Here is an 11,835-nt window from a genome sequence, read left to right on the forward strand (position 1 = left end):
GTCGCCCAGTCGTGTGTGACTCTTTGCGACCCCATGGACTGTAGCCCACCAGGCTCCACTGTCCATGGAATTCTCCAGGCAAGAATACTGGAGTGGGTTGCCATTTCCTTCTCCAGGGAATCTTCCTCACCCAGGGGTTGAACTTGGGTCTCCTGCATTGCAGGCAGATACTTTACCATCTGAGCTACTACCGAAGTCCAAACACATATTAGTTCATAGTACCTTTTTAAGAGATTACTTGGGATTTTATATATAGAACATCCTACCATCTGCAAAAGTTCTCCAAGCCAGGCTTCAGCAATACGTGAACCGTGAACTTCCTGATGTTCAAGCTGGTTTTAGAAAAGGCAGAGGAACTAGAGATCAAATTGCCAACATCTGCTGGATCATGGAAAAAGCAAGAGAGTTCCAGGAAAACATCTATTTCTGCTTTATTGACTATGCCAAAGCCTTTGACTCTGTGGATCCCAATAAACTGTGGAAAATTCTTCAAGAGATGGGAATACCAGACCACCTGACCTGCCTCATGAGAAATCTGTATGCAGGTCAGGAAGCAACAGTTAGAACTGGTCATGGAACAACAGACTGGTTCCAAATAGGAAAAGGAGTACGTCAAGGCTGTATATTGTCACCCTGCTTATTTAACTTACATGCAGAGTACATCATGAGAAACGCTGGACTGGAAGAAACAAGCTGGAATCAAGATTGCCAGGAGAAATATCAATAACCTCAGATATGCAGATGACACCACCCTTATGGCAGAAAGTGAAGAGGAACTAAAAAGCCTCTTGATGAAAGTGAAAGAGGAGAGTGAAAAAGTTGGCTTAAAACTCAACATTCAGAAAACGAAGATCATGGCATCTGATCCCATCACTTCATGGGAAATAGATGGGGAGCCAGTGGAAACATTGTCAGACTTTATTTTGGGGGGCTCCAAAATCACTGCAGATGGTGATTGCAGCCATGAAATTAAAAGATGCTTACTCCTTGGAAGAAAAGTTATGACCAACCTAGATAGTATATTCAAAAGCAGAGACATTACTTTGCTGACTAAAGTCCGTCTAGTCAAGGCTATGGTTTTTCCAGTAGTCATGTATGGATGTGAGAGTTGGACTGTAAAGAAGGCTGAGCGCCAAAGAATTGATGCTTTTGAACTGTGGTGTTGGAGAAGACTCTTGAGAGTCCCTTGGACTGCAAGGAGATCCAACCAGTCCATTCTGAAGGAGATCAATCCTGGGATTTCTTTGGAAGGAATGATGCTAAATCTGAAAGAAACTCCAGTACTTTGGCCACCTCATGCGAAGAGTTGACTCATTGGAAAAGACTCTGATGCTGGGAGGGATTGGGGGCAGGAGGAGAAGGGGACAACAGAGGATGAGATGGCTGGATGGCATCACTGACTCAATGGACGCGAGTCTGAGTGAACTCCAGGAGTTGGTGATGGACAGGGAGGCCTGGCGTGCTGCGATTCATGGGGTCGCAAAGAGTCGGACACGACTGAGCGACTGAACTGGAACTGGATCATCTGCAAAGAAAGGCAGATTTCATTCTTTTTTACAATAGACAGGCCTTATTTTTTCTTTGCATATTGCTGTGGCTAGAAATTGAATTACAGTGATAACTAGAAGACAGTTTTGTTTTTTCTCAAGCTTAGATAAAGTATACCCTTAGGTATATCAATTGTTGTTGTTCAGTTGCTCAATCATGTGTGACATTTTGCTACTCCATGGACTGTAGCACACCAGGCTTCCCTGTTCTTCACTATCTCCCAGAGTTTGCTCAGACTCACATCTATTGAATCAGTGATGCCATCCAACCATCTCATCCTCTGTCACCAGCTTCTCCTCCTGTCCTCAATCTTTCCCAGCATCAGCGTCTTTTCCAATGGTATATCATTAAACATACCATGAAGTATGATATGAGCTGTAGATTCTTCATGATGCCCTTTATCACATTAAAATAGTTCCTTCTCTTCTTCAATTTTGATAATGTTTATAATAAACAGTTACTGAATTTTATTGATTTTAAAAATTTTATTCTGAATTGTGAAGTACATTGATTGATCTTTTGAAAGCTGGATCAAGTCTTTTTTCCTTGGATGACCTTCACTTGCTAAAGATGTTATTCCTTTCTATGTTACTAGAATCAATTTCTTGTATTTTGTTTGAGGTTTTGTGGATCAGATATATTTGTCTGTAATATACCTATATTGCAATATCCTTGTCAGGGTATCATAAGTAGGATAGCCTCAAAAAAATGAGTTGGGAATTTGTCTCTCCTTATCTATTTACCAAAAGAATGTGTGTAAGAGTCATATCATTTGAAATGATCTGGGTCTAGAATTTTCCTTGTGGAAACCTTTCTTATTATCAAAGTCAATTAATAGATATGAAGCTATACAGATATTCTATCTATTCCTGAGTTTTGGAAAGTTACAGTTATTGAGGAATTTGTCCCTTGTTCCAGATATTGAATGCTAGCTTAAAGGTGTTCATAATCCCTTATTATAGGTTTAATACTTATAAATTTTTTTAATAATATTCGCTCTTTCACTCCAATGTTCTTACTCTATATATTATTTTACTTGATTAACATTGCTAGGTGGGTTTTTTTTTTTTTGCCCATTTTATTAAACTTTTTAAACAACATCTGTCCTTCACAAAATAAGTAACTTAAATGGATCATATAACTAATTGTAAAATACAAAACTGTAAAACTACTGAAATATAACGTAAGAAAAAACCTAGATGACCTTGGGTACGGGGTTGTCTTTTTAGATACATCAAATGCAGGACCTATAAAAGATAACTAGTAAGCTGGACTTCATTAAAATTAAAAACTTCTGCTCTGTGAAAGACAATGCCAAGAGAATGAAAAGACAAATCACAGGGTGGAAGAATATATTTGCAAAATACACATTGAATAAAGAATTATTATCCAAATTACACAAGGTCTCTTTAAATGTAACAACACAACAAAAACAAACAAATTAACAAAAATTTAAAAATAGGTCAAAGATCTTAACAAACACCTCTTCAAAGACATATAGATGGCAAATAAGCATATGAAAATAAGCCCCATATCATATTTCATCAGAGAAATAAAAATTAAAGCAGTGGCAAGATATCACTACACATCCACAGGAATGGCCCAAATTTGGAACACTATCAACAGCAAGAGCTGGCAGGGATATGGAGCAACGGGAAATCTCATACATTGCTTGTGAGACTGAAAATATTAATAATGTATATGCTATTATTGTTTTGTTTTAAACAAAGTAGTCTTTTTTTTTTTAAGAAAAAATGTAGCAAAACAGTTACCAACAACTTCCCATTCATTTCATGTGGGTTCAGTTTCCATCTGACATCATCTGTGTTTACCCTAAAAGGCATCCATTCCATCCATAGCCTAAAAGTACATTTCTGTCTACAAGATCATCTATGTCAAATACCCAAGAAAGACAATATGCTTGGTCCAACTAGCTGTTGTTGGATCCATTGTTTTTATTATTTCATATCAGCATATGGATTAACTGCCATTATGTACAGAATCCACACTTGACTTAATGAGCTGTAGATGAAGTCTGAGGGTAACATAGGACCAAAATGTGCTGACTAGGACTAACTCTTCAACATAGCCTATAATGAAATACTTTCTCCTGGAATAGTACCAACTACTATTCAATAAACTATGGGAAATTCTTAAAGAGATGGGAATACCAGACCATTTTACCTGTCTCCTGAGAAACCCATATGCTGGTTAAGAAGTAACCTGGAACAATGGAACAGACATGGAACAATGGATTGGTTCAAAATTTGGAAAGGAGTATATCAAGGCTGTATATTGTCACCCTGCTTATTTAACTTATATGTAGGGTACATCATGTGAAAAGCTGGGCTGGATGACTCACAAGTTGGAATCAAGATTGCTGGGAGAAATATCAACAACCTCAGATATGCAGGTGAGACCACTTTAATGGCAGAAAATGAATAGGAACCAAAGAGCCTCTTGATGAAGTTGAAACAGGAGAATGAAAAAGCTGGCCTAAAATTCAACATTCAAAGAACTAAGATCATGACATCTGATCCCGTCACTTCATGGCAAATAGATGGGAAGAAATTTTGAAACAGTGGCAAATTTTATTTTCCTGGGCTCCAAAATCACTGCAAACAGTGACCGCAGCCATGAAATTAAAAGACACTTGCTCCTTGGAAGAAAAGCTATGACAAACCTAGACAGCATATTAAAAAGGAGAAACATCACTTTTTCGACAAACGTCTGTGTAGTCAAAGTTGTGTTTTTTCCAGTAGTCATGTATGGATGTGAGAGCTGGACCATAAAGAAGGCTGAGTGCTGAAGATTGATGCTTTTGAACTGTGGTGCTGGAGAATACTCTTAAGATTTCCTTCAAGAGCAAGGAGAGCAAAACAGTCAATTCTAAGGGAAATCAACCCTGAATATTCATTGGAAGGACTGATGCTGAAGCTGAAGTTCCAATACTTGGGCCACCTGATGAGAAGAGCTGACTCACTGGAAAAGACCCTGATGCTGGGAAAGACTGAGGGCCAAAGGAGAAGGGGACGACAGAGGATGAGATGGTTGGGTGGCATCACTAGATCAATGGAAATGAGTCTGAGCAAACTCTGGGACATAGTGAATGACAGAAAAGCCTGGTGTGCTGCAGTTTATGGGGTCACAAAGAGAGGAATACCACTTAGTGAGTGAACAATGACTATTCACTGAAAGTTTATGTCTCCAGTACAGTTAGTGGTTAACAGACAAGAGATTGGTTTATCCAATCCTTATCATTACTTTGGCTTCCCTGACTGCTCAAACAGTAAAGAATCCACCTGCAATGCGGGAGACCTGGATTTGATCCCTCGGTTGGGAAGATCCCCTGGAGGAGGGCATGGCAACCCACTCTAGTATTCTTGCCTGGAGAATTCCCATGGATAGAGGAGTCACAAAGAGTCAGACACAACTGAGTGACTAAGCACAGCACACCATAGTTACCTTGGTTTCCCTGGTGGTTCAGGCAGTAAAGAATCTGCCTGTAATGAAAGAGACCCAGATTCGATCCCTGAGTGGGGAAGATCCCATGGAGAAGGGAATGGCTACCCACTCCAGTATTGTTCCCTGGAGAATTTCATAGTCAGAGGAGCCTCATGGGCATGATGGAGCAACTATAATTACCTTAGGAGATAGTTATTTTTATGTCTCAGACATGTGAAATAAATTTCCTAAAGTCAGTCACAAGATCATTTATTGTAGAAATTCAAAGCCTAAGCTATATGATCTCAAAAACCATGCATATTTTTAAAAACCACCATGCTGTGCTGCTTCCTATAAAATTAACTGGTTGCCAACATTGCTTACATAATCTGCTTGAAGATGTGCTATAGAACAAAAGAATGATCACTAGGGGGAAAAAATCCCTCAAGAATCATGAAATTTGAGTCAAAACGTGCTGGCATTAAAACTATTTAAATATATAAAGCTAACTCTAGGTAGTTGCTCTATATATAGTTGTGAAGTTAATTTTAAATGTGTTTTTTTAACCAGGAAGATACAACATGTAGTAGAAATAGATGACAGTGATTACAATTATATAAATGTTCCATTTTCCATGAAAAAGCATTTAGAAAATTTTCATCTAGTAGATAGATAATAGAAAGAATGAAAGAAAAATAAACCAGAATTCTGACATGGTGATCTCTGGATTGTGAAATTATGTCTTATTTATTTCATTATACTTTTCTGTATTTTTTGAAATAATAAGAAAAGCTTTACTAAAAAACATTTCCTAACATTTCTTAAAACATTACTAAATTTCCTTTTTGATGTCGTGAAAGACTCAAGACACTTGAAATATGTAATAGCTGATATTTATTCCAAAAATATATCTGTGCAGGAAATTTTTCCTTTGAGTCAACTTAATCCAACCAAAGCTCCCACTCTGTAGGCTAACAAGAAATGGAGCCATAGATACTCTCTGAACTCTGCCTACAGGAGAATTCTGCAACAGTCCTGAATGTTTTGGGTTGGCCAAAAACATCATACAGAAAAGCCCAAATGAACTTTTTGGCTAACACAGTACAATACAGCATTTGAAGGTTGTTACTTTTCACTGATCTATACTGGTTACTATTCAGCGAATCAGTGTCCAGGAAGACCTGGGTCCTTGAAGGCCAGGATCTGTATCTTGCCACCTGGAATGAAAGAAACTTTTCCATTTTATTGAGACCCTGGTCTTCATAGCATTTATGGTCCTCTTGTGCTTCCTGGGTTAGAGCAACTCAAACTCTCTCTGCTACTTTTCTCAACTCCTTCGCAGCACTTACCTCTCTTCCGTTTCCTTTGTGTAATAATTGTCTTTTCAGTTATGGCTTTCGCAAAAGATTGGAAGAGATCTTTTCTTTGGGCATTAAAAAAATATGTCTCCATTTTGTTCTTTGTGATGAGTAGACAGCCAAAGATTTTTGGCAGTTAGTTAGTGCAGAGAAAAGCTTTTAGCTAGGTGCTGGAGTTGAAAGGAACTCACAACCCAGTTGGGAAGATGGGCTACACATATGGATAAATAATCAGCCAGAGAGCACGAGTGCATAAAGAGTAAGTACAAACTGGTGGTCATGATTTTAGTGTCATCTCTTTCCAGTGTCTTTAACTCTTTTCTTCATCTTTTTTACTTCTTTTATCTGGTTTCCCCACCCCCCCCCCCATCATGTCCTTAATCAGGATCCTCAATCTTTTCCCCCAAATGGAAGCAGACAGATTTCTTCCTTCCTACATAGTTTACTCAGTGGGTATGTCAGAGCGATTTTGTTTTTCTCCCAAAGTAACTGAGAATTTTGAAATGTCAGGTAGACAGATGTGTTAAACGTTCTTTCAGGTAGAGGAAGAAAGATGATTCAACATCTTTGCATACAGGAAACACAACAGAATTTAGTTATATTATGTTCTAGTGCATATAAATCTCATAAATTGCAGATTCTGAATTATTTCAACAAAATTCTGCTCTTTCAAAGGTTTCCCAAGAACACTTCCTTGTTAAAAAAGTAAAGTGATACCACAACACAGTTGGCTGCCTCTCTCATTTCATCCTCTGAGTTGTCAATTACGTGAGCACTTCTTTCTTCTCTAAATGTGCCTTCTTTACCAAAAGGAACCAGAAGTGAAGTGAAGTCTCTCAGCTGTGTTCGACTCTTTGTGACCCCATGGACTGTAGCCCACCACGCTCCTCCATCCATGGAATTTTCTAGGCAAGAGTACTGGAGTGTGTTGCCATTTCCTTTTCCAGGGGATCTTCCCAACCCAGGGGTCGAACCCAGGCCTCTTGCACTGTGAAAGGTTTTCCTAAATGAGCTACTCTGTCCACTACAGTATAATCTCACCTAGCTTTCCTGATCATCTCAGTGTCGGTCTATTTAATCTATCAGAGAAAAGAAATAAAAGGAAGGAGGAAGAAAAATAATAAGGAAATATGTATAATATTGTATGTTTGTATAATATTAGAAGATTGAAATAAAACACAGAACGAACCATTTAATCCTTTACTCTCCCCCAAATATTCCCTTAAGCTCATCTTTCTTATGACTCTGTGCTATAATTTTTGAAACAGAGGTTGATTCTTAACATTCTCCATTTTCAAGATCTTAAGAACACATGAATAGTGTACACTACATGCATATTAAAATGTGCTGTTGTTCTGATTTGAAAGAAGTTTTCTCCTTGGATATCGCGATTTTAATATCAAAAGACTTGTGTTCTAATCTTTGCTTCTCTTCCTAGAGAAGTGATGTTATAGAAGAGACAGCTTACCCTGTATTTCAGTTGTCTCATTAATAACATGAGAAAAAGAATCAAGTTCCTAGGATTGTTGGGAGGGATATAACACGTCCTCCAATGGTTGAAGAGCCTGTAACATAGAAAGCACACATTTGGAATTTTTAAAAATATTTATTTCTATTTATTTTTGGCTGCAGTGGGTCTTCAGTGCCGCATGCAGGCTTTCTCTGGTTGTGGTGAGCAGGGGCTACCCTCTAGCTGTGGTGTGTGGGCATCTCGTTGCAGTGGCTTCTCTTGTTATGGAGCATGGGCTCTACAGGGCATGGACTACAATAGTGTGGCACATGGGCTTAGTTGCCCTGCAGCACGTGGGATTTTCCCAGACGAGAGACTGAACCTGTGTCTTTTGCATTGGCAGGTGATTCTTAACCACTGAACCACCAGTGAAGCCCTATATTTGGAATTTTAAAATGCTTTATTGAATATAAAGTACAAGAGAAACTAGTTTATGAGTTATACTTGGAAGTTTTGGATTGGTCAATACCCTCTCTTTGGGTATATACCAGATGCCGCTAGGCAGGACCCACAGAGTTTTGGGGAGAGCCTTTTAAACCAGCAAAGTTCTGGGAAGTGCTCCCTGCCAAACATATGAGGTGCATCTACTGTCTCTTGACTTTGACTTCTGCTCAGAACCTAACTGTGATATCTGTTGGTGTTTTCCATTCAATTCCAAACGGTCAGCTGTCCTTTGCTACCCTCTATTTTCTCCTCCTGACTTTGCCCGTGCTTGTCCAGGACAAAAGGCTTTGCTCTTCTTGCCTTTAGAAATTCCCCTGACAGTGACATCTGGCCGAGTTCAGGATTGTGCTCTCCAAAGGAGCTTGGGAAGTAATTTAAAAGCTATTTTGGAGTCAGAGCTCAGGGAAAAAGGGTTAGAAAGACAATAATATTAAGGGCTGCTGCTGCTGCTAAGTCACTTCAGTCGTGTCCGACTCTGTGTGACCCCATAGACGGCAGCCCACCAGGCTCCCCCATCCCTGGGATTCTCCAGGCAAGAACACTGGAGTGGGTTGCCATTTCCTTCTCTAATGCATGAAAGTGAAAAGTGAAAGTGAAGTTGCTGGCTACTACTTTATAACTAGCTTTTTGTATTTGTTTACTTATCAGGTTCATTTAGCTCTTTTCCATAAAAGAAAGCAAGTTTCTGAAACTTGTTCACTTCTAAAATGAAAAAGAAACCTTATTTGAATTTCAATTGACAAAATAGTCTTAGAGTGATATCTAAGATAGTGTTTGTAACTGACTACATTTGATTGTTTTTCTTCCAATTTTAGGTTAGAATTTAATAAAGGAAAGGCATCAGATGCTGGGTGGGTACAAAATCAAACCAGATGTAGGCTATGTCTTAAGAAGCTTTACGTGTTGAATAAAGAGCAAAAAGTTTAGAATAGAAGTGAAATATTAGAGGAATAAAGTATCATGGGAATTTAAAGGAAGGGGAGATTATTCCTAGCTACAAAAATCCAGGGCAGGACTTCATGGAGGAGGTAGTTGTTTATTTCTTTTTTCATTGTAAATTGGTATTTTGTCTTGGAAAAAATGCAGGGAAGGAAGGCTAAGCAATGAAGGCATGCCAAAGGATAAGGGCAAGGAAACGTATGTAATGAAATAAAATTTTTACCTCCAAAGTCTAGCAACAGATAGGTGAATTGGCTAAGTTTGTGGTGAGCATCAGAAGCTCAGCTGTAGCTTAATAAAGGCGACGCATTAGGCCAGATAACTGTAAAACCCAGAGGAATGTTAATTTCATGCATAACTAGATCCAGGTGCTCAAACAATGTCATCAGGCTCACCTGAGGTCATCTTGCTCAGTCCATTGGCTGTGCTTTCTTTTGTAAATTCTCAGAAGTTCTTTGCATTGCAATGACTGCTGGTTATTCTAGGCTATATGCTGCCAGGTCAACTTCAGTGGAAAAAGTGTTGGGGCTGATAGTTTAGGTTCTGTTTGGAAAAAGGGGGGTTTCGTGCCTATCCCTAAAGCAACTGCTGTAGCCAGAGGAGGGGGTTCTTTGGTTGACCAAGTCTGCATTGTGTGTGAGCCCTTAGAGCCTGAGAATGGAATCAGCCTCGAGATAACCACACAGTCTGAGAATCAAGAGAGGTAGTTCACCAGGAAAAGCCAGGATGACGTGATTAGCAGAAGGATAACTGCATGGAGGGGCGGTAGGAGCAAACGGTATTCTATAAGGAAGGAAAACTCCAGGTCTGGGAGGAGGAGGAGCGCCTGACTAAGCGATCTCCTGATCACTGCTGTCATCCTTCCGGCTGTGCATGGATCCTTCTATAACACTCTGCTTGAAGTATAGTTTTTAAAAAGCAAGCAAATCTCCATAGGGTCTTGTTAGCACAGCTATAGCCAACTGGGTGTTTAAAAAAAATTAAAACTACTGTGAAAAGATAAACTGAGGCATATTAAAATGTTTGTTTATTTCAGTTTCTAACCTTGAAGCATTTACAAGCTTAGACTTTGGTTTGTTTTTGTGAACCACCACAGTATGAGAGCCACCTCAGTCTAACAGGTCTCCTTTTTAAACTGATTTAACAATACAAAGGACTCTAAGTGCTATATTGCTGCTGCTGCTGCCAAGTCGCTTCAGTCGTGTCCGACTCTGTGCGACCCCATAGATGGCAGCCCACCAGGCTCCCCCATCCCTGGGATTCTCCAGGCAAGAACACTGGAGTGGGTTGCCATTTCCTTCTCCAATGCATGAAAGTGAAAAGTGAAAGTGAAGTTGTTCAGTCATGTCCGACTGTTCCCGACCCCATGGACTGAAGTGGGTTGCCTCCAGTCCACTGGAGTGGGTTGCCATTGCCTTCTCCGAAGTACTGTATTACCAAATACGATTTCTCCCACTCCAGTGTTCTTGCCTAGAGAATCTCAGGGACAGGGGAGCCTGGTGGGCTGCCGTCTATGGGGTCGCACAGAGTCAGACACGACTGAAGCGACTTAGCAGCAGCAGCAGCAGCAGCAGCAGCTTTTGAGAAAATCATAGAGTAGGGAAAAGGGAAAATCACTTTTCTGCTTCCTTCTTTCCTGATAATGCCCAGAATTTTGTTCTCATAGGCTCATCTCCTCAAGAATGTCCTGGAACCTCCAAGGAAGCTGACTGCTTCCTTGGCAACAAAGGAACTGACATAAATGTATTCTCCAGAAGGCATGAGACCTTACTGAGATGTGAGGAAGGGTTTCCTGGGTTTTCCCCAGTTTAAGAATAATCCTCCAGAAGAAACACTTGCTTTTTAGAACAGGGTAGGTAGACATTAGGGGCTTCCCAGGTGGCTGAGTAGTAAGGAGTCCACCTGCCAACGCAGGAGACACAGGAGACACGGATTTGATCCCTGGGTTGGGAAGATCTCCTAGAGGAGGAAATGGCAGCCCGCTCCAATATTCTTGCCTGGAAAACCTCATGAACAGAGGAGCCTGATGGCCTACGGTCCATGGGGTTGCAAAGAGTCAGATATGATTGAATGCATGTGTGCCCACATGCACACACACGTGTAGACACTGAAACTTGGTTTTGTTGCTATTAGTTTTCTACCGGAAGGGGAACCTCCTCTCTCTCCATCCCTCCTCCTCCTCTTCCTCTTCTTCCTTGCTCTTCTCCTCCCTTCCCCCACATCTCTCTCCTGCTGTTTCTACCTCTCTTCCTTCTCCTCCTACCTCTCTTCCTTCTCCTCCTACCTCTCTTCCTTCTCCTCTGTTGTCCTCCCCCTCCTTCCCTCCGCTTTTCCTTCTCTTTTTGCTTCTTCTCATTTCCTAGTCCTTCTTTTCCTCCTCAATGAACAGTAACAACAACAAAGTCAATGGAGACTTACTGTCTAAAAATGTACCAGCTTTTGGTGCAAAGTGATAGGCTCCTCTAGTTTTGAGTGCTACCTGAAAACGGAGCAGCATCAAAGCATGCAGCAAAACAGAAACCTAGGTGCTTATTCCCCATGCTACCAGGTCACATGATTTTATATCTAGCTCTTAATCCATGAGAGCTGATT

The sequence above is a fragment of the Ovis canadensis genome, chromosome 9, assembly GCF_042477335.2.
Source record: "Ovis canadensis isolate MfBH-ARS-UI-01 breed Bighorn chromosome 9, ARS-UI_OviCan_v2, whole genome shotgun sequence".
NCBI lineage: Eukaryota > Metazoa > Chordata > Mammalia > Artiodactyla > Bovidae > Ovis > Ovis canadensis.